Source organism: Tenrec ecaudatus, chromosome 7, assembly GCF_050624435.1.
Source record: "Tenrec ecaudatus isolate mTenEca1 chromosome 7, mTenEca1.hap1, whole genome shotgun sequence".
Lineage (NCBI taxonomy): Eukaryota > Metazoa > Chordata > Mammalia > Afrosoricida > Tenrecidae > Tenrec > Tenrec ecaudatus.
In genome coordinates this window covers 6,634,042-6,658,171 of record NC_134536.1, presented here as the reverse complement: position 1 = coordinate 6,658,171, position 24,130 = coordinate 6,634,042, and the positions used below count along the sequence as shown (strand labels likewise).

Sequence of the window (24,130 nt, the reverse complement as noted above, 5' to 3'; positions counted from 1 at the left end):
GAGAATCCTAATGACAGAGATGCCATCTTCCATCAGCTACAGGGTTCTTTTGAAAATAAACAAAGTCCATCCGAAAAACCTAAGAACTGATATTCCTGCTCAGGAGGCTGTGGGGAGATGGAATCCTTTACCCATTGCTGGTGGGGCTGTGAAGGGTACACCTCTCAACATAATGGCATGGTGCTATTTAAAAAAAATCATTTTAATGGGGGCTCACACAACTCTTATCACAATCCATACATCCATCCATTGTGTCATCACATTTGTACATTTGTTGCCATCCTCATTCTCAAAACAGTTTCTTTCTACTTGAGTCCTTGATATCAGGTCCTCATTCCCCCCCTCCCTGCTCTCCTCCCCCTAATGAACCCTTGATAATTTATAAATCATTATTTTGTCATAGCTGACACTTTTTACAGAAAAACAAAGCAAAGCAGTGCTCACTTCCGCAGCCCAGTTACGACAATTAGAACAATCAAGAGGTGATTAGCATTGCTCCTGAGCAATGACGACCAACAAATCCCTGAAGAGGGCAGTTCTGTTGAGGACAAGGTAGGGAAGGTAAAATTATTAGTGGTTTGTATTTTTATTTCTTTGGTTTATTTGAATATTTAAAAATTTGAATAGAAAATTTGGAAATGAAATAGAAATAAAACAATATTTTCATGTAAAAAATAAAAAATTGAAATAGAATAACCTTATGGTTCAGCAAGTCCACTCTGAGTTAATCATAAAATAATATATCCCATGCTGCTGAGTAGATTGGAATATATATCCTATGACGCATATATGTATATACATATATATATATATTCTCAAAACTTACCCATTACCATGTCAATTCTGATTCACAGTGACTGATAGGACAGAGTAGAACTGCCAGGTGAGTTACCAACACTGCACCTCTACACGAGTAGAAAGCCTCACCTTTTTCCCATGGATCAGTTTGTGAATTTGAACCACCAACCCTTTGGTTAGCAGCCCAATGCATGATCTACCACTCACCAGGGTTCTAAATACCTAAAATTAATGGCACAAGCAGAAATGTACACCCCTATGCTCATGGAAGTCTTAACCATAAAGGAACCCTAAAGGAAACAAGGAGTCCATTAACAGATGAAAGGATAAGCAAATCAGAGTATAGCCAAACAATGACACAGTGCATACCAATAAAGAACAATGGTGAGTTTCAAACCATATGATAACATGGATGGAGCTGGAAGGCATGCCGGTAAAGCCTAAAAGGGTAATGTTCCATGACCTCTTTTTCATAAGACAGGAACCACTCACTGCCACGGAGTTGATTCTGACTAATAGAAACCCAACAGAGGGTTGGCAAGACCCCTGATTTTCCGGTGAATAGACGGTGTCATCTTTTCACCACAGAGTGGCCGGTAGATTTGAATCACTGACCTTGTGATAACAGCCTAATGCTTACCCCACAGCAGCACAAGGGCCCATGGGTGTTCACTACTGGTGAATACCAAGGAGCAGATGTGGGGAGGGAAAAGTAAGCTTAGAGACATAGGCATTTGGGGTGACAGGAATGTGGGTGCAGTGAGCACAGTGTGCTCGCAGTTTTTACATATGAGTAAAAACTCATATTGGAGCACATATGAATGGGATAGGGAAAATAAAATCAAGGTTGCTACAGATGTGTACATAGGTGACAGCAGGTAGAAGTATTTCTAAGCCAAAAGCGCATTGTTCTGACTGATAGCAAACCTACCTGTGCTTTCTAAGGTAGTAAGTCTTTATGGGAGCAGACAGGCTCACCTCTCTTCTTTGGAGTGGCTGGTGGGTTTGAACATCTGACCTTGCAGTTAGCAGCCCTATGCTTACCCAAGTGCCATAAGCATCTATAAAAACACTCCAAACTTGTTGCCAAGGAGAGTCCATTCTAACTCATTGACTCCCTATAAGAAGTATCTATAACCAAAACCAAACCCAGAATTCCCTACCATCAAGTTGACTTCAACTCACAGTGACCCTATAGGGGAGAATCGAACTGCCTCTGTGTTTTCCTAAGACTGTAACTCTTTACAAAATTAGGAAACATCATCTTGCTCCCTCAGAGTGGCTGGAAGTTCAAACTGGCGACCTTGAGGTTGACAGCCCAACAAGTAACCAGTATGCCAAATATGTGAATTTAAGTACATTCTTGAAGACATAGAAGTATATGCTCCTAAGACAGTGATTCTTAACCTGTGGGTTGTGACCCCTTTGGGGGGGGTGTCAAATAATCCTTTCAAAGGGGTCTCCTGATTGACAACAGTAGCAAAATTACAGTTATGAAGTAGCAATGAAAATAATTTTATGGTTGGAGAGTTACCACAACATGAGGAACTGTATTAAAGGGCCATGGCATTAGGCAGGTTGAGAACCACTGTCCTAAGATTTAACTTCGAAGCCCTAGTGGAGTAGTATTTACATATTGGGCTTCTAACCATCAGGTCAGCAGTTTGAAACCACAAGTCACTCCTTGGGAGAAGAAGCTTTCTACTCCAGGAATGAGTTATGGTTTCAGAAACTCACAAGGGCAACTTTACCCTGTCCAAAAAAGTTGCTATGAGTTGGCATCGACACTCTAGCAGTGGGATGAAACCGAAGAGTGACAGAGATTGGTTTTCTGAGTGTGAAGGCTTAGCACCAGGCCATCCTGCCACAATGCACTCACAGCACTGCTTGCAGGAATCACGATCCGCGTCCTGGTGAAGTGAATAATGTCTAGGACGTAAAAAACCTGCCATCTGCCAAAGACACAGCTATGGGTCTTTACCTGGCAAGAGTGGAACCGTAAAAAGGTAACGGAAAGTTCAGAGAAGAAACCAATCAACAAAAGCCCCAAATCATGTCTGCGCAGATTATAAATACTAGATGGTACCCAATGACCTCTATTGACTGTTTTGACAATGGGTCATAACAGGTATTACCAGAGAGAATTGGAGAAAATATGGAGCAGAACTCACATTCTAATCAGAAAAAGAAAAACACCATATAAACCGAAAGAATGAAGAAGAGTCTTCCCTTAGAGCACCATCCTCAGACACACTTTAAACGCAAAACAAAGCCTGAAGATCTTTTAGCAAAATAGTAGAGTGGTGCCCAAAGTAAAGTATGTTTCCCATTAGATTGATGGGCTACTTGAATGAACCCAAATGTCAACAATTACTCAAGTGCAAAACTGAGAAACCAAGAGGGCCGGGAAACAGAGTATTGGAAATGGAACCAGCAGAGTGCAGGCATATTGTGATTCATGTCATCTTGTTACTCTTTGATTTGTGTGGAGGTTTGAAACAAGAGCCCACTGGGCAAACGTCACCAAAAGTTCCATAAATGATTGTTTCAAAAGACGGAGAACAGACATTACGGAGCAGGTGTAGGGTCATCTACTGGTGGTGGGGTAGGAGGAGGGGAGCAGGTGTAGGGGCATCTACTGGTGGTGGGGTAGGAGGAGGGGAGCAGGTGTAGGGGCATCTACTGGCGGTGGGGTAGGAGGAGGGGAGGGTGATAAGTAGTTTAATGTATTAAATACAAAGTTGATGATCCGAAATATATTTCATCACTTTAAAAAATTAAATGTACAATTTTAAATAGTGTACCCCACATTTTTTAAAAGAGAGGTGAATTGATTCTTCCTCACAGGGTGGTTCTGATTGTTGGGAGTATATGATTCTGACCTCCAGGCAAGGCACGACTAGACCGGAGACCCCAGAGGGCCTGGCCAGCTCTGGATACTTGATAAGGTTGTGTGAAAAGATAAATACATTTCATCAAATGGATATTCTGCATTAAATGGAGGTTAAGTTAAAAAAAATATTGCTAGTAGGGCTGCAGTCCCTGTATGCATAGGTTTATTCTAAGAAAATCTAGTTTATACATGTCTATGAAATCAGTGGGTGGCAATGAAGAGGTTCTCTTAGTAATACATTGGTCTTAGTCTCCGAGGTCACCTTTAGAGATAGGTAAAACCCACATCGTGGCTTCTGAGACCTGCTGGACCAGTGTAATTCAAGGTCAACTCAGAAGGTTACGGCAACTGTTTGGGGGTTTGGGTTTTATTCCAAAGAGATGACCCTGAATGATTTTCTCAGAGACCATACGATATTCATGGAGGCGATGACTAGGAAGAAGGTTTTGTTTTGAACTTGAAAACTTCTTGGTGAAAAAAGTCCCCCATTTGTTGAAGGAAGTTTTCCATCAAGTTGGAGCCATCATGACAAGGCACCTGCTTCCTTTTTGAGGGTCCTCAGGACTGTCCTAGGGGAATTTCACTGGGAAGCCTGACTCTTTTCACCAGAGAGTCCTAATCTTGTCCCTTCAGGCTTCTTTCACCTTATCCAACTCAAAGAACATTGAAAGGAAACTCCATCTTGGGTATTCAAGGGTGCCAAAACAGTCATTTTGACATGGTGGAAGTCAACAAACTCTACAGGAAGACTGGGAGAGGTGGGAACACAGCTTTACAAAGAGGGAAATCCTGGAGGAAGGCGACGCCAACAAATGACAGCTTCCTGCTTTGATATTTGGTTTCATCACCATGTCTATCACTTAATAGCAATCTATTTGGACTTAACCTCTTACTTAGTAGTTACCTCTGTTTGTAGTACATTGGCATTCCCCTCCATTCTTTGGCTTTTGTAAATAAAGTCATCCGCATTAAAAATATAGATTAACTTCAGTTAAAAGAAAACAAAAGGAAGAAAATAAGTCACTTGGATTTAACTTCTTAGCCATGGTCACTTTAAATCCCTTGGTTCAGGGAGGGTAATAAACAACCAGTAAATAAAAAACTGAAATCTCAGAAAGCAAACACTTTTCAATACAGCCTATAGTTAGAAAAACCACCTACGGACTGCCTAAAAGCTCGCCAAGCAAAGAAGTGCGTGGCCTGGTGGCTGCCCACAGAAATGTGTGGCTCTGCATGCCATGTAAGTCTGGTATTGGCGTCAGTCATCTGTGCAGGCCCAGTCTCTTGGGAGGCCCCTGATCCTAGATTTCAATCGATAGACCCAACTTTGAGAAATTAAAGTAAGCATCAGCAGTTGAATGATGCTTGTTAGCTGTTAAATGTAAGATCCTGAAGTGAGTGCCCAGGCCCACAAGTCTGCCTGGAATCAGAGTCCAGCGAAGAGCCTGGACGGTGCTGAGCAGACTCATTAAGGATCCCTTCCAACGCCTGTTCCCATTGGCTTCTCCAGCTTGCTCAGCTGCACAGAAAGGTTTTACCTTGCTTCTGTAAGCTTCCGCCACAAGTCCTAATGTTGTTGTTAGATGCTATCGATGCGGTTCCGACCGACAAGGACCCAACCCCCCGGCCCATATGCACAACAGGGCAAAACACTGCCCAATCCTGCTCCATCCTCACAATTGTTACCAAACCAGCATAACCCACTTGTTAAAAAATTACCCACTGAAATATGTGAGTCAAAATCAATCTCATTTGTTGCTGTCAACTTGATTCTGACTCATTGTCACCGTGCAGGACAGAGTTGGGTGTCTCAGAAGCTTTCTGGTGCTGTAGTCCTGACTGAGACAAACTGCCACAACTTTCTTCCAGGGGCTGGGGGTTTGAACCCTTGGCCTTTCAGGGAGCAGATGAGTGCTTAACTGTGCCACCAGGGCTACTGCAACATACAAGGGCCTTAAGCATTCCTCACATCCTCCAGAACTTTCCAGAATCTAGACTCAACTTACTGCTCACATTCTATCTCCTACTCTTCTATCTATAACTCCCTCTGATCCATTACGTTCAGAACCTTCACTGTTTCTGAATTACTTTTGCTTGTATTATTTTCTCATTCCAATATGCATACGTCTTCCTAATTTCTTACATTTAAAACACACACACACGCACACATTTTAGCTCATATCCAGTGAGAGAGTTTTTTTTCCTTTGATAAAAAAGTTGACTTGAGATGTTTCTTCCCATCGCTTTCTCAATATCCTGAGAGCTTCTTTGGACAAAGGTGTGGGTATGTGTGGAAAACTTAGTATTTCACTGCAGATTGTTTTGTATTGTTGTCTACATAGTTTATCTCCCTAGATCAGCTCTCCCTGATACAAGAGGGGAGGTATTCTGTGCTCTTTCCTGTCCAAGACATGGGGAGGTGTGGATGCAGCTCTTGTCCTCAGGAAAGGCTGACAACGTGACACCGTTAACTTTGGAGGGACTTTGGTAGAGCTAATAAAAGGCAAGTGAATCCTCTCTTGGTCAGATCACAAATGTTGTGTGGGAGGGGATATATATATATATATATATATATATATATATATATATATGCTAAAAGGAGGCATTGGTTAGTCTGACCAAGAGCTAAGAAGGGGCAAGTACGGAAACACACTAAATAAACCAATTCAGTGAGCTGGTGTTATGGAAATACATAGCAGACTTCTACGTTATTCCCTTTTCTAAAGTGCGGAGTTCCTCCATAGACCAAAAATGAGGCTAAGAAGTAATGCTGCTGCTTCTCCTACTCTCATCAATAAATCTCCGTCTTAGGTTTATACTAATACTGCAGGGCAATTGAACGGGGCTCCATTATTTACCACATTTTCAGTCAAAAACAATAACCAAACCACACAAAACAAAAATATGACGTCAGTGTTACAGAGGAGATAAATGGCATATTAACTTCCTCCAGATGGTGTCAACCTTTGAAGATACTTAGTTGACTTTGGTAGAGCTTATGTGCTTCTAAATATAATTAGTGTTCACAGGTGGAAACCAAATATAACTCTTTAATGTCTCTAGCTGTTATATGCTAAATGTTGCAACATAACAACATATACTGTAATTTTTAAAATAAGCTGTTTTTAAAAAGTAAGTTAAAAATATTGGATAAAGCAAGGTATAAAACCCGAGAAGAAGTGACACATTAGGATGATGGTGTTGGTGCGGAATATTGAAAGAGCCATGGACTGCCAGAAGAACGAAGAAATCCGTCTTGGAGAAAGTACACCAGATGCTCCTTAGGAGGAAGGTGAGACTTTGTCTCATGTCTTCTGATTGTGTTCTCAAGAGAGACCAGTGCTTGGAAAAGGACATTGTGTTTTGTAAAGCAGAGGTCAGTGAGAAATCGGAAGACCCTCAACAGATTGACACTTTAGCTGCAACAAGAGGGCCAACCATAACAATTGTGATGGTCCCAGACCTGGCAATGTTTCCTTCTGTCGTGAACAGGTCACTGTGACTTGGAACCTACTCACTGGCACCGAGTAATGACAAACACCTTATTTCCACAGTGATTTACGATCATGATCGTGTGGACCAGGAGGACCTCCACTCTTCCAGCGAAGTCAATATCCACTATTGAGGAGATATTGATAAGTAACCATAAATAGGGGATGAATTGAGTCACAAAGGCTACCATGGAGCAAAATGAAGCTGAACATTCCCAAAGGCATGAGGCTCTGAGAAAGAAAATGCATCTTAGGAGAAACCAGGATGCCGTTCCTGGTCTTCCTTGGCCCCACCATTCAAGGGTGTTCAAAATGAAGACGTACATTCTCGTATTTTTTCAGAACACATGCTGTATGGACTTTAAGTGCTTATACCCAAAGGAGGCTGAAACCGGATTTATCACGAAATTGTTTCTGGGTCACCTTATTTGCATGTCGTTTTTCTGTGCCCCCTGCACCATCCAGCCCTCAGGACTATTTAGCTGTGGGCTGTGCCATCTGCACATCGACCAACTGCCGGCACCCACCCCCCTTGTCTTTGTTTTTGGCTCCGTGCAAACCAGCTAGAGGTAGATAATGCCCAGCTCCACTGCCATAGTTTTCTGCTAAATTGAAAACGATAGGAAGATAGATCTTGTTTAGATAAGAACCCCGCTGTGAAATAAATTGTTCTAGTGTATCCCCAACCCTCCTGACAGGAAATATTAATGTGCTCAGAAACGGGCCAGTAGCTAGGAACGTTAGGGGCTATTTAACAAAAGAAATTATGGCAGACCCGGGGCGCCTTCAGAAAGATGCGCCTTCAACGGCTTTGGGCTTGCATCACGTTTATCTTCGGTCTTTTAAAAACATTCATTAAGTGAATGAATGAATGAATGAATGAACGAGGGCATGAAAATCAACAGAATGTCAGGACTTTGGATCCTTTTATCAGAGAGAAGTCATGAACCAGACCCGCGGAATGGAGTGGGCTGACATGAAAGGACCACGCGAGAGACCCTGAGACCCTAACAATGGTTGGACAATGACATGCCCCTAGTGGGGGTCCCTGCGATCTTAACAATGGTTGGACAATGACATGCCCCTAGTGGGGGTCCCTGCGATCTTAACGATGGTTAGACAATGACAAGCTCCTTTTTGAGGAGATCCTGGGATACTGGTGAGTGAGTTTTTGTGTTGTTTTTCACTCGCATGCAACATGAATGTGATTTTTTAAAGAGTGGTGGTTAGGAGATGAAATCCTCCCCTCCATTGAGTTTGTTGTTTTAAGAACCGTGTATTGCCATTCAGAACGTCCATCCCTGAAAATCATACAACTGAACACAGCATGGCCATACTAAGAACTCTTGTAGAAAGCCAAGAACAGGGAATGCAGGCAAAGGTGCTATTAATCTCCTGAAAAGCCAGGCAGGTGACCTGGAGAGCAGCAGTCAGGGTGACTAGAAAAGCTATTGGGTGAAGGTCCCTGAGCTGGCTTTGCCTGGGCTAGGGATGGGATCATGGTTTCTACCAAATCAGCATCCGGGAAACCAGAAGATTAGACGTAACAAGCTCTAGCGAGAACTTGGGTGCTGCTGGTTTATAGTCTTTCATTTGTATGATCGCAAACAAGTATGCCTCTGTGTCATCGTTGATAACTTCAAACTCTACTTGGATTCACACCCTAAAGAAAATTCACAGGTTGGGCACCAGCTTTCGAATCAGCACAAGGGCTCCTGACACGGGGAAGAAACAAGATTTTGGGAGATTTTACTTTCTAGCAGACTTCTTATCAGGAAGATGCCTTTTAACATTCATGGAAAATCAAAAGAAGCCATTTGAGGACTAAAACAAACAAAACTGTTCATATAATTTTCCATAAGTAAACATTAAATCCATTTGATTTAAAACGTGTTACCCTTAAGTCAGCTGTTCACTTGAGCCACACACCCTGGCGGAGAGGCCTGGAGGACAGGGCTCTGTGACCTTTGCTCAGTTGGGTGGCACCTACCCAAACAGATTCAACTCCTCACTTACTACCACGTGGCCCGCCACTTCACATGCACTGCAAGCTTTGTGGGATGTGCCCACACTGAGTCATTTGCATATTTATAAGGGGCGGGACGAATGCCAGGCGCAGTGATGGCTATTGCTGTGGTGGCTGATGGGTCTGTGTCACCTTGGCTGAACTCTCCATCTCAGTGGCTGGGAAGTGAGGCCATGGTGGTGTACTCTGGTGCTTTGGAATGAGTTACTCAGCCTCCACTGTGTGATCAGATGTGGCCACCTTCCACCTTTCCAGCGTGCCAAGGTTTCACGTCTTTGGAGCCCAGCCACGTTGACAAGCGAGGAGTGGGCCTATTTGTTTAATTGTCTTTGTTCTCTCAGAATCAAGGGTACACAAAACATGGTTTGGGTTCGAATCAAGCCCAGGAGTATATTATTTATTCATCTTTTAACAAAGTCTCCTTAGAAAACAGCAACAATACAGATTGGCTATGGATGGGTCAACAAACAACAGGACTAGCTTTCCACAGCCTTCATGTTTGGCATACAGTTGGTGTTTTATAAATGTGTATGTGATTCCCTAGTAGACTGATTAAATAAAGGAATGATGGTAAGCTTCCCGGGACAGAGAGGAGAAGCAAAGAGAAGTGACAGAGAGCCAAAGATCAACCAATTGTCCAATGTCAGGAGCTGTGCTTCCGACCTTGAGCAAGGCCATTGATGGCAAACATCTCCCTCCGCCCAGGACATTGCACTCAGCTAAGGTAGACTGACCCCATCAAGAGAGCTGAGCACACAGTGGGTAGAGAGTGCCTCAGCCTTGTTCATCTGCCATGGAGGAAATGAAAAGGCAAAGAGAAATTGAAGAGGACATGAGGGACAAACAAAACGCCTGGGCCAGTGCTAATCAATGAACATACAGTGCCAACTATGTGCTACGTGTCATATAGATCACAGAACTCCACTGCTCCTTCAAATGGCGAGGAACGATGAGCTAGTACACACAACACTAATAGCTAAGTCATGTGATAGTGACTGGCGTGGACCGCAGGCTTGGAGGGGAGGGAAACACTACACAGAAGGTATTGGCCTGGGTTCCTGAAGGACACAAGCAGCCGTGCACAAATCTGGGGCAAGAAGTGTCCAGGTGGAGGGGACAAGAAGTGAGAAGTCCCCTGGGGCAGCAGCACCTGGGCAAGTCTGAAGACCTAGTAATAACAGGATCAGTGAGATGGAAACAAGCAGGAGTGGGGGAGCACGGGGAGTCAGAGGAGGGAGGAAAGGGCAACATGAGGGTCTGGAAGCTTAGACAATGGGGCATCGATCCAAAATACTATGCAGGGAGGCAGCATCATGTCAGAAAGAAAACACAAATGCCTTTTCTTAAAATGTATATTGGCTTTCTCCTCCCGTAAAGAGGAACAGTCTCTGAAACCCACAGGGGCAGTTCTACCCTGTCCTAGAGGGCCTCTATGAGTCAGAATTGACTCCATGGTCCTGAGAGAGAATCATGGTCAAATGAGAGAAGGATGGGGCTGTGTACTCCCATAACCAGTCAGTCTCCAAAATCCTCTGGAAGGCCGCTGGGTTTTATCCTTGACTGGATGACAGCGAGTGAGTTTGAACCCTTGTCTAAAAGTCAAAAAGCAGATGCAGGTAGCAGTCTCTTAGTGGCACAATCTGTTGACATGCTTGGCTGCTAAGCCTATGGTGGAAGGCTTGAGTGTACCCACAGGTGCTACGGAGGAAAAACCTGCCAATCTAATCCCCAAATCCCAGCCTTGGAAACTCTTTAGGCGACATCTCTGTGTTTAGGAAAAGTCAAGATTGGGTCCCAGAAACCAAGCAAGCCCTAAATTAATAATTAATTAAATTAATACTTTCTGTTTACTTTATGAGTAAATAGAGGGATGTGTGTGTGTGTGTGTGTGTGTGTGTGTGTGTGTCCCCTAGTACTTTCTATGCACATTTAATCTAAAAGCTTTGGCTAGGCCAAAATGAAATGATAGAATCTGGTAATAAAACGGTACATCAATACCATTTAAAATTTATAGTTATTTTATTTATAGAGGTACAAGGTCAATGGTTCAAAACCCCCAGCTGCTCCAATGGAGAAAAATGAGGCTTTCTATTCTGGTAAAGAGTTACAGTCCTGAAAGCCCACAGGGGGAGTTTTACCCTGTCTTACAGAGTCATTATGAATTGGAATCAACACATGGCAGTGAATTTGGAGCTTTTCTCCATCCAATTAGAAACTGTTGATGTCCTATAACAGGTCCAGTACTGGGCCTGGTTTTGGCTATAGAAAAAGGGCAGGCATACACCACGCCCCCTATGATGTGATGAAGCAGGCAGAACCTGCCCATGTGGCCAGGGTGGAGTAAGTTCAGAGAAGCTGATGTGGGGAGAGGACAGGATCTTATAGCTTCTGATGGGAGGCTGATATTAGAGACAGGAAGCACCAGGCAGCATCAGAGATATTGAGGAAGCTGAGTTGATGTGAGTCAGAGATTAATTAGGCAGAAGCAGAGCAGGGATTCAACCATTGTGTCTGGCTTCCCCACGTAGTCATTGTCTGAGTACTTCTGGTGTGCCAATATCCCTGTGAAGTGCTTGCTCTGCACAATTTACTTTAATCCACTCTATTTATGGGCCCCAAGAGGAATAGCCCGCTCTGTGATTTCTCGCTACAAATACTCTGTCCAATGCTGGGGCCCATGCATGCAGAGCCCAAGGCGTTCTTTCTGATGGTTGAAGGACTTAGCTGTTGTCCACCACTGCCCATCACCTAAACAACACCAACAATGGAATACCAAAGAACAAAGGGACAGGGGTGGAAATGGGAAGTTAGAGATCCACAGGGGGGTCTCAGGGCCACAGAGTTCATAGGACAGAGCAGAAGGCAGCATGGAAGTCATTTACAGAACACTCTGCTCTGCATCAGCACACTATGCTGCCCTGACCTCCTAGGACAGTGGTTCTCAACCTTCCTAATGCCGCAAAGCGTGACCCTTTAAAATAGTTCCTAGTCTTGTGGTGACCCCAAGCATAAAATTATTTTTGTTGCTACTTCATAATTGTAATTTTGCTACTGTTATGAATCATAATGTAAGTATCTGATATGCAGGATATATTTTCATTGCTACAAATTGAACATAAAGCATAGTGATTAATTTCAAAAACAATATGTAATTATATATTGTGAATTATTTATTTCTAATGACAAGTAAATGAAATTTTGTCTTGAAGCATGGCAATAGTCTTAATATAACAACAGTCAACTACGTTGCTACATTTTGCAGCAGTATTTGTAAAAAGTCAACGTTAGTATGGAGGTTAGATAACTTCTTTCTCTCCGGATCAGAAATTCTCGGGGCCGTCTTTGCAAGAGCACTATGAAGGTCATCTTCCACAAGTCTACTTCTGTATTTAGACTTGATAACCAACAAGCTGGAAAACCCTGTTTCACAAAGATATGCTGTTGGAAATGGAAGAAGAAGGCGCAACACAGTCTCAGACAGAACAGGATATGACTGCAAACACTTGATCCAGAATTTTGTAACTGCATTGTAGAGAAATCAGTTCTCACTGCATCACTGTTAATAAGTTCCTTCTCTTGTGTTGTCTCAGGAAAATCTTCAACTTTGACTGTGAATGGGTTTCTGGCAAGTGCAAATGGGGTGTCAGAAAGATTTGGAAAGTACAATGAAATTTCATCTGCAAGCATGTGCAAGTGTTCCTTCACAGAGATTATTATCGTAATCCTTTTGTCTGGTTCAGTGTCATGTTCCTCAAAGAAAGCTGATAAGGCAGGCAACATATAAATCCTATTTTCATTCAACTTTTTTTTTTTTTGCCTAAGCTGAAATTTCATTTGGAATTATCAGATATTTTCAGACAAATTGAGGCATGTTGCATTTGGTCCTTGCAGTGATCAATTAACTCATTTAAGATGGCAAAGATGTCAACCAAGTAAGCTGTTTTCTGCAGTTCACTTTTATTGCTGAAAAGTGCTTTGAACTGCAGTCTTGCGTTCTGATTTAAAAACGTTTGAGTTCATCACGAAGCTCAAAAACATGTTTTAAAACTTTTCCTCTCGGCAACCATCTCACTTCAGTATGAAATAGCAGAGCATTATTTGGCGCATCCAATTCATTGCACAGTTGCAAAAAGAGTCAACCGTTTAAAGTGCTCGCCTTTACACAATTGACAGAACTTATGACGCTTTTCATTACGTCCTGTAACTCTTGTGGCAGTGTCTTCATTGCTAATATTTGTCGATAAATCATACACTGAATTCCGATGACTTTTGGTGACTCATTCAATACCACACGTTGAAATCCAGATCGACATCCTAGTATGGCTGGAGCACCATCTGTGCAAACACCACAAACCTTTTCCCAAGAGATCTTATGCCCTTTCAGAAATGAACCAACTGTGTCAAATAGTGTTTGCAGCAGTTGTCGTTTCAAGGCGTTTGCAAAAAAAGAAACTCATCTTAAAAGTCGCCATCATTAATATTCCTCACACAAACCAGTAACTCTGAACAGTTTGCAACATTTGTAGATTCATCAAACTGGATGCTAAATATTGGCAGTGGAACAGATTTAATTTCCTGAATTACCTGATCAATAATACCAGCAGACATGTCATCTATTCTTCTGTGGACATTGTCATTAGATAAGGAAATTGCACTCATTTTCATAACAAATTCGTCTCTGATCATAACTTGAACAATGTCTTTGGCCACTGGCAAGAGTAAATCCTCAGCAATGGTGTGAGGTTTCATAGCTCTGGTAATTCTGAGTGCCACCAAATATGAAGTTTCAATGGCTGCTATGTTTTGTTTGTGGTACTTGCCACCAGTGCCAAGTCTGGCTTTCTTGAGTCCATCAGCTTTGCATCTAAAATAGTTGGTATCCTTGCTGGCAAAGCGTGGATGCTTACTATCAAAATGGCATTTTCGTTTGTTCGGTTTCATAGATTCAGCCGATAGAACTTCACAACAAATAACACATTGTGGTTTCTCAATTCCTGCTGTAATTATTGAAGTAAAAACATAGTGTAAAAATCATCAGTATGAAGCAAGCGGAGGCCTCTGAGCGGGGCGGACGCCCGCGGACCGTGCTCCGGCAGCGGAGCCCCTAAGGGCCCGCCCGGTTCCCGGCGCCGCGCCGCGCGAGCACCGGCCTAGAGTCAGGATTGAGACCGCAAGATGGCTGACCAGGACCCGGGGGGCATTAGCCCCCTCCAACAAATGGTGGCCTCGGGCGCTGGAGCAGTGGTCACCTCTCTCTTCATGACGCCCCTGGACGTGGTGAAGGTGCGTCTGCAGTCCCAGCGCCCCTCGGTGGCCACCGAACTGAAGCCGCCCTCTAGACTCTGGAGCGTCTCCTACACCAAATTGCCCTCCTCTCTCCAACCCACAGGGAAGTGCCTCCTGCACTGCAACGGTGTCCTGGAGCCCCTCTACCTGTGCCCACACAGCGCGCGCTGCACCACCTGGTTTCATGACCCCACCCGGTTCACCGGCACCACGGATGCCTTTGTGAAGATTGTGCGGCACGAGGGCGCCAGGACCCTGTGGAGTGGCCTCCCAGCCACTCTGATGATGACTGTGCCTGCCACTGCCATCTACTTCACCTCGTATGACCAACTCAAGACCTTCCTGTGTGACCGAGCCTTGACCTCTGACCTCTATGCCCCCATGGTGGCTGGCACCCTGGCCCGCTTGGGCACTGTGACTGTGGTCAGCCCCTTGGAGCTGGTGAGGACAAAGTTACAGGCTCAGCACGTGTCCTATCGGGAGCTGGGCGCCTCTGTGCAGGCTGCAGTGGCTAGGGGCGGCTGGCGTTTCCTGTGGCTGGGCTGGGGGCCCACTGCCCTGCGGGATGTGCCCTTCTCAGCCCTGTATTGGTTCAACTACGAGCTGGTGAAGAGCTGGCTGAGTGGGCCCAGGCCAAAGGACCAGCCATCCGTGGGCATCAGCTTTGTGGCTGGCGGAATCTCAGGGACGGTGGCAGCCATCCTGACTCTGCCCTTCGATGTGGTGAAGACTCAGCGCCAAGTCGCGCTGGGCACAGTGGAGGCTCTGAGAGTGAGGCCACCACGGGTTGACTCCACCTGGGTGCTGCTGCGGAGGATCCAGGCCGAGTCGGGCACCAAAGGGCTCTTTGCAGGCTTCCTGCCCCGGATCATCAAGGCCGCCCCTTCCTGTGCCATTATGATCAGCACTTACGAGTTCGGCAAAAGCTTCTTCCAGAAGCTCAATCAGCAGCGGCTGCCAGGCCCTTGAAAGGGGCTCAGGGACTCCCATCTCCTCGGGTGGGCTGTGGGCTGAAGGAGACTGAGCCAAGTGCCTTTTCCTCAGCACCGAGGGGCAGGCCCTGTGGCTTCCCCCCACCGGACCATCCTCAGGCCCTCCTCAGACCGGGCCTTCTTCCTGCTGTACCCCACACCCCAGACTCAAGGATCCTCACTTTCTTACCCCCCCAAGTTCAAGACCAAATTTGCTACCTTATCCCCACCTCCCTGCCCCTGTATGTTTGCTGTAACTGGGCCTGCCTCAGTCTCCCCTACCTCTATTAATTCCTTACATCTGAAGATGATAAAAAAAAATCATCAGTATATTTTCCTTTCTTAATGTTCTTCTCTATATGATCCATTGTCATGGGATGGTTTGCTAATGAAAATAATATATAAACAATAGCTTTAATAATACAAAAGATGATACACGGCATAGTTCAGTCAATAAAGTTCATTAAAGTTTCCTCATGATTTACATTCTCTGTGTTGTTTTCTTTACATACCTGTTACTATCACAAGGGGGCAGTATTCATCTCACAGCTGAACATAAAAAGACAGATCAGCATCCAGATTAAGTTCCCATTATATATATATCCGTAGTTGATGATTTTACATTTACCCAGTAATTATAATCCATGAAGTGTCATTTTACCCCCAATACTGCTGCTTTCAACACAGTAGCTGCTCTCTACACAGTAGCTGCTCTCTACACATGTGTGACAGGCCCGCATAAGTACATTATGGCGCCAGCCCTGTCACCTACACCTGTATTTGTAGGGGGTGTATGTGATGGAGCTGGCGCAATGATGTAATCATGCTGGGTAGTCGTATGTGGGAGTATCTGCATATGGGTGGAAATGCCAGGAGACGGATAGAGGAGTGGTGTCTTGGTTCATATGACTATCGGAAATATGCGTTTAAGGTAACCTTTATGAAAGGGTCGTTTGACCCCCAAAGGAGTCGTGACTCACAGGATGTTGGCAGCATTAGTTGGCACAGACAGAGGGGAAGAGGAGTCAGGAGGAACAAGACTCTACACTGGGCGTTACAGGAGAGGTATAACCTCACTCCCTTGAGCTGGAGATGCTTAGGGCATAATGCAGGGAAATGCAGAGTAGGAAAGACCAGTCCCTGGAGGACATCATGCTCCGTGAAGTGAAAAAGCTGCCAAAAAAAAAAGAGGAAGGCCGTTGATGTGGTGAACTGACTGACACGGTGGCTGCAACAATGGGCTCACATATAAGAGCAACTGTGGGAAGGTGCAGGCCAGGCAGGGTGTAGTTCTACAGGACAGAGCAGGCCTCTGCCATAAGCAAACGTGTCCCGGCTGCCTCGCGGTGGGAGCTTTTGCCCTATCCTGGCCTGCCATTGGACAGAGCGGAGTGACCAAAAAAGACGGGAGGAAATTCAGGAGTGTTGAATAGGCTCAGGGAAGAAAGTGGGCGGTACAGAGAAAACTGCCCGTTGCCTTATTCCACCACCTCTTGGCGGAGTGCAGGGGCCCTGCTGGGTAAGTCTTGGACTCCTAATCACAAGATTGGTGCTTCAAAGCAACCAGCTATCCAGCAGGAGCTGTCTGCTCCCTTATAGATTTACAGCCTTGGAAACCGTTCGGCTCTGTGAGTGTGAATCTACCTGATGGCAGTGGGTCTGGGTTATGTTTGTTTCATCTTCCTGCATTTTTTTGCAGCTTCATTTGTCTGAGTTGAGAGCTTACTCCGGTATCACCATATGCAAAACGAAACTCCCTGCCATTGATTCTGACTCAGAGACCATGTAGTGCAGGGCAAAATTGCCCCTGTGGGTTTTGAGACTATTAACTCTTTATAGAAGTAGAAAGCCTCATCTTCTCCCTTGGAGTGGCAGGTGGTTTCTAACTGCCGATCTCAGGATTTGCTACAAAATGCGTAGCCGTTAGGCCACTCAGCACCACGTGGGTTTTTAAGTTCTGTGACACAAGAGGAAGAGCGTGTTGTGTGGTTTGAATCATCTTCCAGCATTTGGAAACCAGGCAAAATCAGAAATTCCCAGATTGTCTTTTTCCCAAGCTGCCTCTTGGCTCTTTCCCAGCATGGGGGCCAAGTCCATGACTCACCCGTAAAAGCCTGAGATTTTCCACCTGTGTCAACAGGTCTTCATGGTACCCGAGGGTTAACAGATAAGAGAGTAAGTCTATTAATAGGGGTTAAATGACTTGTCAAGAGTGACAGACAGGCCTGGCATCCATCAGACAATGGCCATGAGAGGCAGAGTGATCCCAGTCCCCATTCAGACACTTTGCCTCTTACCTCCTGCTACCAAGAGATATAAATTGGAGCCATTTCCCAGCGTGAGGCGTCTGCATGCAATCATGAATTTCCTGCCTGGGCTACGGAAGACACACTGTGCCTCCATGCACAGCTGGGATGTTAAAAACATCTTCCCAGAGTCAATAAATGCCTCCCTTCCCCATCCTCCGCTTGGCGCTGCCAACTCCTTGTGTTCCACTTTGCAAACACACTAAAATGCCCAAAGCAACAATGACAAAACCAGCTGCCAATTAGGTGAGTCTGACTCCTGGTGACTCCGTCTGCCACAGAGCAGGATTTTGCTCCATGGGCGTTCCATGTTCAGACATCACAGACCAGGTCTTTCTCCAGGATACCTCTGGGTGAATTAGAAGCATTGAAGCATCGTTGACTGAGAGCATCGTAGTTGAGAGTCAAGCAACCTGTGCCATGCAGGAACACCTTCTTCCATCTTGCTTTATGATTCCTTCCGCCTGTGATACATCATGGTGTTTCCAATAGCGATGATGTCACAGCCTGATGGTTCTTCCTTGTGGGCATGACCTTCTCATGAGGAGAGTCCTGGGGACCTCCCCTCTCTCTCTGCCTTTGTCTTCATGACTGAGAGCCGCACAGAGACCTACGCCAACCCTGTGATGTTTCCACCACCATTGGATCCACAAGACTTTTCACCCAGCGGCAGCTGATGGTCCTGCATTCTGAATCATTGCACATTGCTTTGTGAGTTCAAAGAGGGACGGGGAAGCTTGGCACTGTCTTCTCTCCTGACATGGGACCGGGGCAGCACATGTTCTTTTCATGCTTGGCACTGTCTTCTCTCCTGACATGGGACCGGGGCAGCACATGTTCTTTTCATGCTTGGCACTGTCTTCTCTCCTGACATGGGACCGGGGCAGCACATGTTCTTTTCATGCTTGGCACTGTCTTCTCTCCTGATATGGGACCGGGGCAGCACATGTTCTTTTCATGCTTGGCACTGTCTTCTCTCCTGACATGGGACCGGGGCAGCACATGTTCTTTTCATTCCAAGCAGCCCTACTTTTGCATCCCCCAAAGTCAAACTGGCCTCCAGGCAGGGTGTGGTTTCTTGGTTGTAAATAAAATTCGTCCAATTAGCATTCAAACTTCTTCCCCGTTAACCTGGAGAAAGTTCATACCCATGATATTATAGAGTCAAGAAGATCACAAAATCATTTCTGAAAGACTTATACTTCTGAGCTATCTTGTTATTCACACTGCACATCAAAGCCCGTGGTGAACTATCGACTCTCGGACCATTTTGTGTATTAACAACGTACACCAGGTAGTGTGCCGAGGTGTAAAGCAGGAGGGATGCTGGCTGTACCAGTTATAGCTATGCGTCAACTTGAGTGAGTTTTGATTCTCAGTAGTTTGGCAGTGATGGAATGATGTAATTTGCCAAGTGTGAAATGATGGAAATGTGTCATTTTGTAACACTATAGTTTAGCAGTTACACGATCGTGCAGGCGTTCTGCATTTCCTCAGAATGCCCCCTGGTTCATAGCAACGTGGCCGTGGTCTCTAACTAACCATGGTGGTACGAGGGGAGGGGGCATTTTTTGAGGTGGAAACTTAAGGATGTGATCATCACACTTACCCTTATTCTGGAAAGCAACAGGCTCCAACCCATGACATAACACAAAATTAGCCACTAAACATTTGTCTGAAGGTCAGATCCCTGGTTCACTGAGAGTGGACTAGGCGTAGCAATGTGTATGGGGTTGAGGTAGGGCTGGGGTGGGAGGCAGCTCAATAGAAAAGCTAGTTTCTTCTTTCAGGAGATCAAATTATAGTTGGAGAAATGATGATATTAAACCATGAAGAGAAATCATATAACATCCATTGATAACCCTTGATATTTCCACTAATTATAAGGAATCTTCTGAGTGTAGTCTGTAAAAATCCTCCTAGGTTTCCAGGGTAAGTGCCGTCTACACCTAATGAGGATGAGAGTTATAGATTTCCAAGCAGATTGTCTTCATTAGTTTGATTTGCTTGATACATGCTATTTTAAAGTTTTAAAAAATACTGCAGGCCTCGGCAGAATTAAAGGGTACTAATAACTATTTCATCTTTCTCTTAGTAAAATTTTGTGAAGCTTATGTTTAATTAATGAAGGGACACATTGAGAAAATGAGACTAAATATATATTTTAAGGCAATGCAAATCCTTAAGTTACCAAGCCAGCAGAGTTCACTCAATGAGAATATACACAATGGTTATACAATAAATGTTAGAAAAATGTGTTTAGGTGGGAGATGGTACACACACACACACACAGAGAGAGAGAGAGAGAGAGAGAGAGAGAGAGAGAGAGAGAGAGAGAAATGCAATTAAAAGCCAATGTAAATCCACATGAATTTTTGGAAGACCCAAAGTATATGCATATGTTAAATTCCTTCTCCAAGACGGGTGCCTCCCAATAATATGTTCAAATACGTGAGACGATGTCCCCCATCTTTACTTCTAAGGAGCATTATGGTGACATTTCTTCTAAGACAGACTTGTCCATTTTCATGGCAGTCTATGGTATAACCAACATTCCTTGCCCACATTATGATTTAAATTCAGAGGCTCAGCAACAGAGGGAGATCCTCCACAAGGTGGGTTGACACCGTGGGGGCGACTGGGAGCGCAACCATCACAGATTTCGAGGATCTTGAGGACCAGACCGTGCGTCCTTCTCCTGTGCACAGGGTCACCATGATGGAACCAAGGCAAAGGCAGCGTGCAGTAAGCAGACACATGTACAGGGGTCCCTGGGGCACAAATGGTCGGTCATGTGCTCAGTTGCAAGCGGAACGGTCGGCAGTGGGATCTACTCAGAGATACCTTGGAAAATAGGCCTGGGGATTTGCTTACAGAAATTCCCAGCTTTGAAAACCTGACAATGCAGTTCCACTCCCTACAGAGGCAGGTACCACAAGTCAGAATGAACTCAAATTTAAGAAAAAATTAACATAAAAAATAAATACAGATAAGCATTTGTATATATACGATGTCCATAAATCATATACACACATATGCTCATACATATGACAGGTTTTCAAAGAGGCCATAAACACTGGAATGAAAAGACAATAACCTTTTTTCACGAGATCTCTGAAATCCCTCCTGTGAGAACACATGGAGATTGGTCTTGATTTTTAGCTGGACCTGAAGGAAGACCGAAAAGAATCAATGCATGTGAACCATGGTGCTGGCAGAGAATATTGAAGGTATCATTGACTTCCAGAAAACAAACAGAGCTCTCTTGGAAGAAGTATGGTCAGAATGCTTCTTGGGAGAGAGGATGACTAGACGCTGTCTCACATGTGCTGGCACCTTATCAGGAACGATCGGTGCATGGAGAAAGACGTCATGCTTGATAACGTAGAGGGGCGCCGAATCAGAGTAAGAGCCTCGCCACAGTGCCTACAGCAACGGGCTTAGACAGTAACAATTGTGAGGATGCGCGGTGCTTCCTTCGGTTTTACCTGGTGTCACTATGAGCTGGACCCAACCCAGCAGCAGCTAACAAGAACTGGGCCGGCTACATCCTTTTGGTGTTGTGATTTCTCAGATTTTCCAGGACAACTTATTTAATGTATGCACCTCTGAAGCACTAAGGAAGGTACACCTAACTTTTGCCATGGGTTTGCTAAAAGGAATAGGCTAATTGGTAAACCAAGGAGAACAGTTGCTTCCTTTTTTATACACACCTAATGATTTCATTGTTTAAATAAATACATATTGCGGTTTTAGTACATCTAAACTTAAAAATATTAACGTAATTGTATTTTGTGAAGGACATTAATGGGTCAGCTGACATACTTGAGTGTGTTAGTCTGGGTACTTCAGAGAAACAAATCCACAGAAACTCATATCTAAGAGAGAGTTTTATATAAAGGGTAAGTGCACATCAGGAAAACATCCCAACCCAGTGCTGCCCAAGCTCACAGTCCAACATTAACCCATATGCCTGACACCAGTCTTACAGATATTATAACAATCCATGATTCAATTAGATCAAGCAGAGTTGCACAATTGCTTCCACCATCATTTTCAAAACATTTCCTTTCTGCTTGAACTCTTTGGTATCAGTTCCCTTTTATCTCCTCCCTTCCCCATCCTACCACCCCCATGAACCCTTAATGTATTTTATTATAATTACTACCATATTACTCCTTCCAATGTATTGGGTCACCTACAATTCTGTTATGCGTTTCCCTGCAGTGGGGTTTGCCATCATTGTTATCAATTCCTCGTCCCTCCCGCCCCACCCCTCTTCCTGCTCTCTCAGGGAATTGTTACTCCCATTATTCCAGGGATTAACTATACTGGACTCCAGGCATTGAACTATCGTAATTGTACAAATGAACATATGCGGATCTAACACGATTAGTGAAGTAAACGTAAGGCCACGATAGTGAAGGGAGGAAATATTAAAGAACTAGAGGATAGTTAGGTGATTGATCAGTGCTATATTACACCCCAAATATATCACCCCTTCCATGTGGCCCTTCTGTGAGGGACTGTCCAATTATCTGGCAGGTGGGTTTGGGGTCTCAACTTTGTCTATGCTCCTTCACCTCAATTTGATTACTTATTTTTGGACTTCTGATACCTATTCCCATTCACACCTCATCATCACACAGGCTGATGTGCTTCTTCCATGTGGGCTTTGTTGTTTCTCTGCTAGATGGCTGCTTGTTTACCTTCAAGCTTTTAAGACCGCAGATGCTATATCTTTTAATAGCCAGGCACCATCGGCTTTCTTTACCACATTTGCTTATGTACCCATTTGTCTTCAGTGATTGTGTCAGGAAGGTTGATTAATGTTAGAACAAACTGTTCTTGTACTAAGGTAAGATTTAAGTAGCAGCCCAAAGTCCACTTGCTTCCTTATGATATTTACATATATATGTAGACAAATACACCTATCTTTATATAATTACATATGAACATATCTATACTCACACCTATATAATTTTTACTTCCTTATCCTTTTTCTTTTCTTTATTTATTTCTTTCCTCTTACCCCTCTATCATGTTTGCGCATCGTTAGCTTCTCAATAACTCTTCTCAGATACATTTAAATTGATCAAAAACAACCAGGAGCGCTACACCCTCCCCATCTCCTCACTGTCAATTTCAGATCCTTTGTTGTTTCCCTGCCCCTGATGTTATTGGCTCATGGCTCCCCTCCCACTGCCCCCTCTTCTCCCATGAACCCCCTGGAACCATCCGTCCTGTCACTGTCTCCTTGGGATGGCTATCCTGCCTATCTAATATAAACATCTTTTTAAAATAATGATTTTTATCAGGCTTTAAAAACATAATTATCCTATACTGGTTTTACATATAGTCATGTGTATAAACCGAGTTTTTCAGCACATTTTTAATGCAGTTTCTGTGGTAAAATTAGGTGCTTCGGCTGATATTCAGGTTGGCTTATAATCGAGTATATACAGTATTTCCTGTGAGAAGAGTGAAAAGATGTGGGAAATGTATAAACAGCAGAATCATCCACTCACTCACGCCCACTGAGTCCATCCTGACTGAAAGCAACCAGGAAGGACAGGGCAGAGCCGTCTCTTTCGGGCTCAGAGGCTCTACATCTGGCAAGCCCCATCCTTCTCCCTCAGAGTACCTGGGGGTTCGAACACCCTCCGTGGCAGTTAGCAGCTCAACAGGCACCAGGGCTCCACAGACATTCAATATATAACCAGACATAATATATAACCAGACATAATATATAACCAGACATAATATATAACCAGACATAGAATGATTTGTGCTGACTAGGAAATGGTACCAACGGGATTCCAAACTTTGGCATAGTAAACTTGCTTCCAATACTTCAGTTGTTAATCCAAACCAGTGAGTCTGTCTCTAGTCTACTATGGAACACGTTGTCATTCTTAGGAAACTATTGATCATATGTTTGTGCATGTGTGTGCACGTGTGTGTGTGTGTGTGTGCATGCGTAGTGGCTTAGGTGTTGGGCTGTAACTGCAATGTTAAGGGTTCAAAGTCACCACTGTGTGCAGAGTGGAACTGATACATAGGGTTTTAACATCTGTGACTTTTTCCAACCCTAAATATTATGAAAGAGCAATGGAAGTGAATTCCCACCCAAAGATGTTCACAGAATATTCTGAGCAGGGTTATTTATAGTAACTAAATATGGCTACAGAATTAGAACTCAATCTGACAACAACACGAAGCTACATGGGGCCCAGGCAGGAAGAGGAGCCAGGGCTGGTTTTCAGAAGGCTAAATCCCTGTGGCAGGTGGACTGAAGCGGACGGCAGGCTGTGTGAGGAAAGAGACAATTAACGGCCTAAATGAGCTTTACCTATGAA

At 44.3% G+C, this 24,130-nt stretch overlaps 1 protein-coding gene and 1 pseudogene across 1 annotated transcript in view; one reads left to right on the top strand and one right to left on the bottom strand.

The window, feature by feature from the left end:
- PRKN (parkin RBR E3 ubiquitin protein ligase) overlaps positions 1 to 24,130 on the bottom strand; it is a 1,192,284-nt gene that overhangs the window by 443,173 nt on the left and 724,981 nt on the right. The window lies entirely within an intron of this gene.
- Positions 14,257 to 15,786, top strand: LOC142453201 (mitochondrial glutathione transporter SLC25A39 pseudogene; annotated as a pseudogene).